Source organism: Dermacentor andersoni, chromosome 8 (assembly GCF_023375885.2).
Source record: "Dermacentor andersoni chromosome 8, qqDerAnde1_hic_scaffold, whole genome shotgun sequence".
NCBI lineage: Eukaryota > Metazoa > Arthropoda > Arachnida > Ixodida > Ixodidae > Dermacentor > Dermacentor andersoni.
This window is the reverse complement of record NC_092821.1, coordinates 76,994,210-77,006,944: the sequence shown is the minus strand read 5'-3', so window position 1 is coordinate 77,006,944 and position 12,735 is coordinate 76,994,210. Positions and strand designations below refer to the sequence as shown.

General features: G+C 49.5%; 1 protein-coding gene across 5 annotated transcripts in view; it reads left to right on the top strand.

Moving 5' to 3' along the window:
- LOC126538696 (uncharacterized) overlaps positions 1 to 12,735 on the top strand; it is a 98,710-nt gene that overhangs the window by 51,979 nt on the left and 33,996 nt on the right. The gene's annotated exons all lie outside the window — the stretch shown is intronic.

The window sequence follows — 12,735 nt, the reverse complement described above, 5'->3', positions numbered from 1 at the left end:
GTTTTGTCTTTCACAGTATTTACTGTGTTCTTCAACGTCACCACCACGTGACATCTGGTGGAGGTGCTTGTGCGTTCATGTACCCAACGCCCCCGCAAAGCCGCGATCCAAGCCCAAAGCCTGAGGACAAAACCAACGTCGCCCAAGACCAGCGTGCTAGCCGCCGACTACAAGGACTGCCCCCAGAGCACGGACTTCTACCTGAGACGAGGAGGAAGATTGCCACCAAGTCCACCCCAGTGGCAGCCCCAGCATCCCCCGTCGTGCTGCAGCAGCCCAGGGAGCCCCCCACGTTCCGTGGTTCAACATTCGAGGACCCGGAAACCTGGCTCGAGACGTATGTGAGGGTAGCTGCATTTAACAGCTGGAACAGCGACGACAAACTGCCACATGTCTTCTTTGCAATAAAACACGCTGCCAGGACGTGGTTCGACAACAGAGAAGCCACCTTAACGACCTGGAACCTTTTCCGAAGCGGTTTCCTGCAGACATTCACAAGCGTCATACGCCGAGAACGAGCCTAAGCACTACTAGAAACCCGAGTGCAGCTGCCTAACGAGACCACCGCGATTTTTACAGAAGAAATGAGCCGCCTATTCCGCCACGCCGACCCGGAAATGTCCGAGGAAAAGAAAGTCCGGCTACTAATGCGTGGTGTAAATGAGGAACTTTTCGCCCATATGGTACGAAACCCACCGAAGACCGTCGACGAGTTTTTCGCGAGGCCACTAGCATTGAGAAGACACTCGAGATGCGAAACCGGCAATTCGACCGCCGCACCAACTCTACAAGCTATGCCGGAGTTGAATCATTGGCCTCCGAAGACCTGCGCGAGGCTATCAGAGCGGTCGTGCGGGAGGAGCTACAGAAGCTGTTCCCATCATCACAGCCTCAAGTGGCTTCGATCGCCGACACCGTACGTGAGCAGCTCCACCAATAACTCGGAGTAGCCCCTGAAGCGCCGCAACCTCAGCCGCAAGCGATGACCTACGCCGCCGTCGCCCGCCGTCAAGGTCCCCCTCCACGGCCGCGCCAGGGCGCCGTAACTGCGCAATTCCTTCGACCACCACCGCCGCCGCCAGCACGCCAACCCGTCGCCCAGCGCAGCTACGCGAGGAAGACAGACGTTTGGCGCACTCCTGACCACCGCCCGCTCTGCTACCACTGCGGAGAAGCGGGTCACGTCTACCGACGATGCCCATACCGGGAGATGGGACTACGAGGTTTCGCCGTCAACGCTCCGCGCCCGCAGCAAGGTGAACGCCCTCGCGATATCGCCGACTACCTCGCCGCTACTCAGTGGAGCTCTCGACGACCGTCGCGTTCGCCATCACCAGGCCGCTACCTGTCGCCGCAGCGCCGACCCTACACTGGCCCATCCCGGGGTCGGTCAGCGAGCCCATTACCGGAAAACTAAAAGCAGCAACCGATGGCGGTGTGGTTGCTGTTCGTCGAACTGACGAAGATCCTCCGCCGCCGACGAAGACGCCGAAGAAACTACCTCGACGACATAACAACACGCCGCCGTCCCGACGAAATCTGGAAGCAAAGAATACGACGACGAAAGACAACCTGACGACGCGACGTTCCAGCTTCAGTTCAACACGACGCAGCCGTTATCCGACGCCAAGACCTAACTGCAACGCCAGACAAAGAAACGCCGACCTCGACGTCCTTCTCGACGGCCACGCAGTTACCGCCTTAGTGGACACAGGGGCCGATTACTCCGTAATGAGTGGACACATCGCTGCCCAGTTGAAGAAAGTTAGGACCGCATGGGAAGGCCCTCAAATTCGGACCGCTGGAGGACACCTGATCACGCCGACTGGAATCTGCACGGCAAGAATAACCATTCATGACCGGACTTACCCTGCCACCTTCGTTATCCTCCAACAGTGTTCACGAGACGTCATCCTCGGTATGGACTTCCTGAACCAACACGGCGCAATCATCGACCTGAAGTCAAATTCAATAACGCTGTCGGAAGATAAAGCGATACTGCCGGAGAGCCCTCGTAGTCACCACGCCTTGAGTGTGCTCGAAGATCAAGTAAGCATCCCGCCTCACTCAAGCATGGTTATTTCGGTCGGAACCGAAACACCCGCTGACGTAGAAGGCGTCATCGAAGGCGACCAACGTCTACTGCTACACCGTGAAATTTGCGCCGCAAGAGGGATCGCTCGACTGCATGGAGGGAAAGCTGAAGTGTTGCTGACAAACTTCAGCCAGGAGTTCAAGCACACCAACAAGGGCACGACGATCGCCTATATCGAGGAAATTCTGGAAGCCAGTAATGCGTTTGTCCTCTCGGATTCCGCCGCATCTACCCCGACGATAATGGTTCCCGAACCAGACTACGACATTAATCCAAGTCTCCCCGTGATTAAGCAACAGCAGCTCAGAAGTCTGCTCTGACGATACAAAGGATGCTTTTCGACGTCATCGAGGATTCGACAAACACCAGTCGCCAAGCATCGCATAATCACCGAGGAGTGCGCTCGACTACTCCGCCAGAGCCCTTACCGAGTTTCGCCGCAAGAACGTGCAGCTATAAGAGAACAAGTCGACGGAATGCTGCGCAACGACATCATCAAGCCGTGGAAAAGCCCGCGGGCATCCCCTTTTGTCCTGGTAAAGAAAAAGGACGGAACCCCACGTTTCTGCGTCGATTATCGTCGTCTGAAGAAGATCACGAAGAGGGACGTATATCCCCTCCCACGGATAGACGACGCATTGGATCGGCTCTGCAACGCTAAATACTTCTCGTCGATGGACCTCAAGTCTGGCTATTGGCAAATAGAAGTCGACGAAAGAGATCGCAAAAAGACGGCGTTCAAAAGCCCAGACGGCCTCTACGAGTTCAAGGTAATGCCGTTCGGACTGTGCTCGGCGCCTGCAACGTTCCAGCGCGTCATGGACACAGTGTTAGCAGGATTGAAGTGGCAGACCTGTCTCGTTTACTTGGATGACGTCGTCGTCTTCGCCGGAAATTTCGACAATCACCTGATGCGGCTTGCGACAGTACTAGAGGCCATCAAGTCATCAGGGCTCACTCTGAAGCCGGAAAAGTGCCGCTTCGCTTACGATGAGCTTCCGTTCATAGGCCACGTAATCAGCAAATCTGGTGTCCGCCCAGACCTGCAAAAGACAGCTTCCATCGCACAGTTCAAGCAACCCATCGACAAGAAGGCAGTCCGTAGATTCCTTGGCATGTGTGCCTACTACCGGGGCTTTGTCAAGGACTTTTCACGCATCGCCGAGCCGTTGACACATCTAACTAAATGTGATGTTGAGTTCAAGTGGGAAACGCCGCAGGCTGACGCATTTGAAGAACTCAAACGACGCATGCAGTCGCCGCCGGTACTTGCGCACTTCGACGAGTACGCCGATACAGAAATTCATACTGACGCCAGTAGCCTAGGCCTCGGTGCCGTTCTAGTCCAGAGAAGAAACGGAGTCGAACAAGTAATAGCTGACGTTAGTCGGTCACTGTCAAAAGCGGAAGGCAACTATTCGACGGCCGAAAAGGAATGTATCGCCATCGTTTGGGCTACAGCTAAATTGCGCGCTTGTCTTTATGGCAGGCCATTCAAATTCGTCAGTGACCATCACGCGTTGTGTTGGCTAGCGAATATAAAGGATCCTTCAGGACGGCTGGCACGGTGGAGCCTCAGACTACAAGAATACGACATCACTGTAACCTACAAGTCCGGACGAAAACACTCCGATGCCGATTGCCTATAACGCGCCCCCATTGACCCGCCGCCGGAAGACGACGAGAATGACGACGCCTTCCTTGGAATGATAAGCGCGGAAGACTTTGCTGAAGAGCAACGGGCAGACCCGGAGCTAAAGGCCTCGTCGAATATTTGGAAGGGCACACCGACGTTGTCCCCAGGGCATTTAAGTGCGGATTATCTTCCTTCACGCTTCAAAACAATCTACTCGTGAACAACTTCTCACCAGTCCGCGACAACTACCTTCTTAAATTATTAAATTATGGGGTTTTACGTGCCAAAACCACTTTCTGATTATGAGGCACGCCGTAGTGGGGGACTCCGGAAATTTCGACCACCTGGGGTTCTTTAATGTGCACCTAAATCTAAGTACACGGGTGTTTTCGCATTTCGCACCCCATCGAAATGCGGCCGCCGTAGCCGCGATACGATCCCGCGACCTCGTGCTCAGCAGCCTAACACCATAGCCACTGAGCAACCACGGCGGGTCCAACTACCTTCTTGTTGTCCCGTCAGGACTTCGTCCAGAAAGTATTGCACGCCCTACATGATGATCCGACCGCTGGACACCTCGGATTTTCCTGGACACTATCGAGGATACAAGAAAAGTATTATTGGCCGCGCCTGACCGCCGACGTCGCCCGTTATGTCAGAACATGCCGAGACTGTCAGCGACGCAAGACACCGCCGACAAGGCCAGCCGGATTACTACAACCAATCGAGCCTCCTTGCCGACCATTCCAGCAGATCGGGATGGACTTGCTAGGGCCCTTTCCGACGTCAACAACTGGAAATAACCCGCTTCGCTGAAACTAAAGCACTGCCGAAAGGTAGCGCAGCCGAAGTGGCAAAATTCTTTGTCGAAAACATCCTGCTGCGACATGGCGCCCCAGAAGTCCCCATCACCGACAGAGGAACGGCCTTTACAGCGGAGCTCACCCAAGCCATTCTGAAATAAAGTTAGACAAGGCACAGGAAGACAACGGCCTACCACCCGTAGACGAATGGTCTTACGGAGCGGCTGAATAAGATCCTCGCCGACATGCTAGCGATGTACGTCGACGTCGAACACAAGACCTGGGATGCCGTCCTGCCGCACGTAACATTCGCTTACAACACGGTGGTGCAAGAAACAACATAGATCACGCCGTTCAAGCTGTTCTACGGCAGGAACCCGACGACGACGCTCGACGCCATGCTGCCGCACGTCACTGACGAAGAGAACCTTGATGACGTCGCTACCTATCTCCAGCGCGCCGAAGAAGCCCGACAGCTCGCCCGCCTGCGGATCAAGAACCAGCAGAGGACCGACAGCCGACACTACAACCTCCGAGGACGCTTCGTCGAGTACCAGCCCGGCGACCGTGTTTGGGTATGGACCCCGATACGCCGACGAGGACTCAGTGAGAAACTACTGCGACGCTATTTCGGACCCTACAAGATCATCCGACGTATTGGCGCTGTGGACTATGAGGTCGTGCCAGACGGCATTTCGCATTCACAACGGCGCCACGCACGATCTGAAGTGGTCCACGTGGTGCGCCTTAAACCCTTTTACGGACGCTGACGAACTTCCTTATTTTGTTGTTTTCTTTGCTACGAGTGCTTTTCTTGATTACTTTCGTTTGTTTGCAGCATCGGGTCGATGCTTTTTAAGAGGGGAGTAATGACTCGTGTACTTATCTTTATCGAGCGACCACGTTTGGCCGCCTAACAAATGTTAGCGCGCAGCGCAGGACGCGCCTGCATGTAAAATAAGTTTCTGGAATGTTATCGATGGTTTTGTCCACTGTCTTTCACCGCAACTTGTGTAATCGATTGCATGTATGCGCTACCCGAATAGTGTAGAACTTTGTGGAAGACGCGTGGGTCCCATAGGGTACTCTGGAACATTCGACGGCTGATCTATAAAAGCCGACGCCCTTGACCCGCTGATCAGATTTTCGACGATCGCCGACCGTGTGCGCCGCTATCGTGGTGCTAAAAGTGTAGCCTGTTTTTGTGGGCACAGGTTCGCCCAATGAAAGTTAGTTTTGTCTTTCAGAGTATTACTACTGTGTTCTTCAACGTCACCATCGCGTGACAATATATATATACACATATATAATCCTATTTGTTTCCCTATCAAGTGCGTTGATTTCCTCTTTCTTTGAACTTATATCACCCGCCCAGTAAACGGCATCACTTAACCTGTTTCTCATGGTCTGCTGCACGCTCAAGCCTGTGCGGCCGTTCGATATTTTAATAGAACTAATTTACTGTTCGGTTTCTTGTTTAGCAAAGCGTGGTAGTCTCAGTAAAATCCCCCTGATAACACTTCTGTGTGTATCCAGGAGAAAAGCTCAAGATAATGATGGTTATTAAGCGACTAACGGTATGAAGGAACCCTAGTTGATTTGCCCCGCAAATATCATGCTCGTGTGCTTAGCTGGAAACTCTGCTCTGGTACAAAAGCTCAAAAAACGACGCTTACGAAGCACCCTGCCGTTTATATGAGGCATAATTATGAGACACAAAAGTTCAAAAAAGCCGACGTTTAGACCGTGACCATCAGGATAAGTGAGCCCTGCGTGTTTGGCAAGAAAGTTACAAGTGATACTTACTAGGCGGACGAAATAAGTGTTACCGGCTGTGCTTTTCTTTTTTCTACGAAATGCTTTTAGCTCGCGTTGTCCGCGTCCTTCAAGTGACCTTCAGCCAAAAGCCAGGTCCGTTATCTGAGCACTCAGACGAAGCTCAGAACAACCGGGCAACGTTGCGAAAACAAACGAGATCATTCGGACTACCACTCAAAACTGATGAAAATGTGCTCTCTGGCCCCCAGGTCTTTGTACACGACCGCATTACATACGCTAGTTACAAGTGACAAAAAATTAATTACAAGTTCCTCCGGAGGTTTTTACGCAGCATTACTGATGCTGTAACTTCTCGGACGCTGACGCTTTATTTGTCATTTCGAATAGCTGCGTTGAAAAGGTACATACTGCGCACCATACGTTTAATTGTCATGTTTCGGTGCGGATACAGGGTTGCCTGCTAAACGCAAGCGGTCCATGTGTTCGGCGGTGCGGGATTCGTGAACGCTCGAGAGTGGGCGTCAGGCTGCGGGACCAATCCGGCACCGTCCGCAGCACCGCGGATGGCTGTTTGGCGGAGACGACACTTGAAAGGCGGTATATATATATATATATATATATATATATATATATATATATATATATATATATATATATATATATATATATATATATATATATATGAACTTGAGCACTCCCCAGTTGAAAACGACAACATGAATTCCTGTCGTGACGACGTAGTGTTCTGAAGTCGCAACAGAAACGTTCTCTTGCGACAACCAGAGTTCTGTAGTCACAAAAACAGCTTTCTATCGTGACAGCGACTCTGACGTTACGACAGCAATTCTGACGTCTCAACAGAAACGTTCTGTCGCGACAACAAGAGTTTATGAAGTCGCAACAAGTTTCTATCGCAACAGCGATTCTGACGTCGTAACAGGAACTCCCTGTCGCGAATACACATATTCTTCCCTGGCGTTAGAAGTGTGCCACTTTCTGTCGCAGCGACTTGCTCTTGTTGATCTTGCTGTTGACATAGCCAAAATGTACGCTTAGAGATATGTACGGCGTGGTGCTGGTGGTTCTGGGTTCGGAATGATCAGGTGCCAAGTTCTAATCGCCAGCGGGGAAGTTTCTTTTCATTTTCTTCTAAATTTTTCTTTTTTGTACTAACAACTTTGCATAGCCCTAAAGAGGTCTCTGTCAATTTTTTAGTAAATATTGATCAAGAACTACAGAACTGTCGACTACAGGACGTCACACTACAGACAACAGAACGTGGGACAACAGAATGACAGAAACAATGTCCCAAAATACGACAGACTGAAATAAATGTCCTATTGTATTTCTGTCAACCAAAGGACCAGGCAGGATTCCGTAAAGGCTACTCAACAATAGATCATATTCACACTATCAATCAGGTGATAGAGAAATGTGCGGAATATAACCAACCATTATATATAGCTTTCATTGATTACGAGAAAGCGTTTGATTCAGTCGAAACCTCAGCAGTCATGGAGGCATTGCGGAATCAGGGTGTAGACGAGCCGTATGTAAAAATACTGAAAGATATCTATAGCGGCTCCACAGCCACTGTACTCATCCATAAAGAAAGCAACAAAATCCCAATAAAGAAAGGCGTCAGGCAGGGAGATACGATCTCTCCAATGCTATTCACAGCGTGTTTACAGGAGGTATTCAGAGACCTGGATTGGGAAGAATTGGGGATAAGAGTAAATGGAGAATACCTTAGTAACTTGCGCTTCGCTGATGATATTGCCTTGCTTAGTAACTCAGGGGACCAACTGCAATGCATGCTCACTGATCTGGAGAGGCAGAGCAGAAGTGTGGGACTAAAAATGAATCTGCAGAAAACTAAAGTAATGTTTAACAGTCTCGGAAGGGAACAGCAGTTTACGATAGGTAGCGAGGCACTGGAAGTGGTAAGAGAATACATCTACTTAGGACAGGTAGTGACTGCTGATCCAGATCATGAGAGTGAAATAATCAGAAGAATAAGAATGGGCTGGGGTGCGTTTGGCAGGCATTCGCAGATCATGAACAGCAGGTTGCCATTATCCCTCAAGAGAAAAGTGTATAACAGCTGTGTCTTACAAGTACTCACGTACGGGGCAGAAACCTGGAGGCTTACGCAAAGGGTTCTACTTAAATTGAGGACGACGCAACGAGCTATGGAAAGAAGAATGATTGGCGTAACGTTAAGGGATAAGAAAAGAGCAGATTGGGTGAGGGAACAAACGCGCGTTAATGACATCTTAGTTGAAACCAAGAAAAAGAAATGGGCATGGGCAGGACATGTAATGAGGAGGGAAGATAACCGATGGTTATTAAGGGTTACGGACTGGATTCCGAGGGAAGGGAAGCGTAGCAGGGGGCGACAGAAAGTTAGGTGGGCAGATGAGATTAGGAAGTTTGGAGGGTCAACATGGCCACAACTAGTACATGACCGGGGTAGTTGGAGAAGTATGGGAGAGGTCTTTGCCCTGCAGTGGGCGTAATCAGGCTGATGATGATGATGATGACCGCATCCGCTAACATGCATTTCCCTGCGCCCCTCGGGCGCACATATGTCTACGGTAAGAATGGTTCATCCCTTAACCCATCTTTGCGTTTGGGTCCACTTTAAGAAAACAGCACGTGAATTCGCTCCTTTGTCATGACGAATGTTTTAGTGCACGAGATGGCTCCACTTATCTGCAACACTAGAGGGCCTCCACGTAGCCACAGCTGTCGTTTCTTTTTCAATCCGTCCACATCGCTGCCTAAAACAGAAACATTGCACAGCTGTCACTGGCCGGCAAAGTGTTTCGTGTATATATTAGGAATTGAAGTACAGTGATTTAAGTCTGCGATGATTCGTTAGCGTGAATCTATTGAATTCGGCAAGCTTACTCCGAGATCGTCGCTCGTCCGCGGCATGGTACCTGGTGTAAGGCATCGCATGCGCGCACGTTTTACGGGTCATGGTTCTGCTAGTCTCGCCTCCCCACAACATAGCCATTGAGAGCAGGGTCTAGATAACATAGCGAAACAAGTAACGGAGGCTAACACAAGCATACACACACAACGCCTTTGTCACCGTACATAACGTACGGAGCCCCACACGCACGAGCACACACAACTAGAACAAAGCAACCATTGTGCCCCGAAACATGGCTGCTACAGCGAAAAATACCACGCGACTTCCTCCACACTCTTCTCTTAATAAGTGGTCAAGGTGGGGCCTCTCCTTAGTTGTTTTACTTTTCCCATGCACAGGGGAACAACCTAGATGAACAAAATTTGAGGCCTCCTAGCGGTCAAAGGGGGAACTTGGCATATCGTCAAAGTGAATTGTACCAGCTGTGCCTGCCACGAGCACATAGGAGCCCCCAAACACGTATATGACCCTGACTCGTCCTAAGCACTAATAGCAAAAAAGGATTGTAACCGTCTTTACTTGCGCAATTCCTATTTCTTATCACACAAACAAGTGGCGAATGTTTTATTCATCACATGTTTCTGTCGTGCGCGACGGCTACGAGCTATGTTTCCGTCTTAGAGCCTCACCTTGCATGTATGTAGTAGGCAGGTGACAATGGGCAAGTTGAGAATTATATTGTCGCTAGGTAAGTATTTCGGGTAGAGTGGATATAGATTTCTGGCTTGGGTGATAGAAAAGGAGCAGAATAGGAGCAACCTGTGAAGGAACAGTAATATGCGCGGGTACACATGCGAGACGCACGCGAGCAAGAGTTAGCAGACATTAGAGCTAGCTGTGGAACATGCTCGCTTGCGCTGGAGCGAAAGAGATGCAAACACCAGCGCGCCAGTGGCAAAGTCATGTGACGCTTCGGCAAGCAAGAACAATCTGGGCATGCACTGGCGCACGAACGTGGTAAACGGTTTGGCGGCCTGCGTTGTACTCGGTGCGGCAGGAAACACGAACGTTGGCAAGCCACCAGGGCTTTGGCAACTTTGGCAAGCCACCAGGGCTCGGCGAGCCCCGCGTCGAAGGTAATACAGCTGTGTTTCGTCACGAAGATTGGCTTCATGAGGCTGCATCTTTAAAAGATGTGATAGAGGCTGCAAGAGGCCCTCTAGAATACTGTTAAGTCTATTCTGTGATTTGGATAGTCGCAATTGACAGAAATAGCTGGTGCACTATCTAGAGCTAGCAAGCTGTGGCCATATGTCTTCAGTTGCCATGAGCTCCGAACTTTTAAGCGTCTACAGTATAGAATCAGACACACCTGCCTGTAAGCGTTCTCGCCGACAGAGGCACGTGCCAGCAGTGACCAAATTATTTTCGCACTGCAGTTCTCAGAACATAATGTGAACATATTTGAAGATGCTATACACATTATCTGTGACGTGTTGTAGAATAGGACAGGAGATTGTAACTCATATTCGAACCATCTCTATAAGTGTCACGTTCCTGGAATAAAGACAACAGCTTCAGTCCTGACAAAAACAAACAACACTCGGGAACTCACAATGAGCTGACTAAATATACGCACAGGCTACTGTGGCATTGACAAGAGACCAAGACTACACTGTGACACGACGGAAATCTTGCAGAGGAACATGTTCGCTCCTCTTCTACAAGGAATGTAGAACAGGGCGAGAGCCCCTGTATAGGGGCCTCACAATGAAACAGTACAGGTGAGCACAGACTTCGTCCAAAAAGCGCATGCAGTTTAAAGTATGTCGAAGGTAAGAAAGGGATCCGTTCCAAAGTGCCACAACAATCATTGCAGAAATAAATATTTGCACGACGCTGTTCTCGTCCGATGTGCTTGTGATGTCGCTTACAGGTGGACATTTGCAATATCACTGTCTTGGCGCATGTTCTCAAAACCATTGCAGTACATTCATACGTGTCACCGGCAATAACTAGTGCGAATATAGTTCTTTCTATGCGGTCACAGTTCCACCGCTTCTGGATGTCTTTAGAGTGATGCTCACTGTGAGTTGTGTGTTTATCTCTATGGGTGCTCTTATTCATGGTAGTTGTATTGTTCTATTCTTTGCGGCTCGTTTCACTATCTTACAACTCTATTAGCAGAACTTCAGTATGCTCGTGCGCGTGTTGCACCACAATCAAACTCGTTACTGTTAATATAGGACGTTTCCTAGTAGTCTGGGGATTTAATTTTGTTATATTTATCGTTTTTGCTAAAGTATTGTGTATTTACTTCTTTTCGTGTGCGTCACGTCTTGTCAGAAGTTAGCAGAAACATGTTATATGTGTTTTGTGGGGCATTTGCCTTTGTGTTTTTTATAGTGTTGTTTGTTGGAAACCTGCGTTTTTAAATCTGCTTTTTTGAGTAGGGGATAATGGCGAAGCGGCAGAATAACTGCACTAGCCTTTGTTCTTACTTCTCGCGGCACTTTTATAATTTTGTAATCGCGATATTGGGACAGTGATTCTTGACCTTTTACTCTGTGCTATACCGTTAACTCCGAACGCCACCGATAATGCGCTACTGTTAAGGGCCTGCCTCCAAGTGCACATAGCAATAGGAAAATAGCTGCCCTAGCCCATTTAAAGCCAGGCTTCCAAAAATATTGCTTCGCTTAGTCGAGCCCCACTTTCCGCCAAGCAGATAACAACCCAGTCGAAAAATACACCAGACTGGTTCAGGTGTTTTTTATCGTTTACACCGGAGTAGGTTTTCAGACACGGGTCTGGTGTGTCTGGTGTGCCCGTCCTGTGTGCACGGTGAGCCTGGTCTTATGTATCTGGTGTACCCGTCCCGGGGTGTACGGTGAGCCCACACTGGTCTGCTTGGTGTACCTGGCCTGGTACTTTTGAGGTGTTCGACGTGTTTGGTGTGCTTGGCTGGTGCTTTATGTATCCTGGTGTGGTCTCCCTGGGACCATGCCAGCACCTTCTGATGTGTTCGACAAATTTTAGCTTGCATCGAGTATCTATACATCATTAGTTTCATGCTGCAGAACGCACATTTACGAGGTTAACAATTATTTTACATTTATTCGGTAGATTACAAGTTGCTGCAATATCAGAAGCGAAAGAGCAGTGCAAACTTTTACTTGGTACACAAGATGAAAATAGATTTTGCTTTGAATATATGGGCATCAAGTAACTTAAGTGCGCCAAATTTCCTTGCACGCACTCTGTTGCCCTAGCAACTACTTTATTTGTCAAGTCAGTATGGTATATATGAGCTGCGTAGCTTTATATTTCTAACTAAATGCTTTCTGAGCTTGATGCCCATAGAGAGAGAATTAGCTTCATACAAAAAAGCACACGAGTGTAGGATGCTTCATCGGCTCTGCGGTGGATGATCCCCTCAGTCCAGTGGCCTTAGCTGCCCTTTTCACTCAGCTGACCGGGTTGAGCTGGTCCGTCGAGCCGGAGCTGGATAGCGCTGCCTCCCATTGCTGTGTGGCAATGG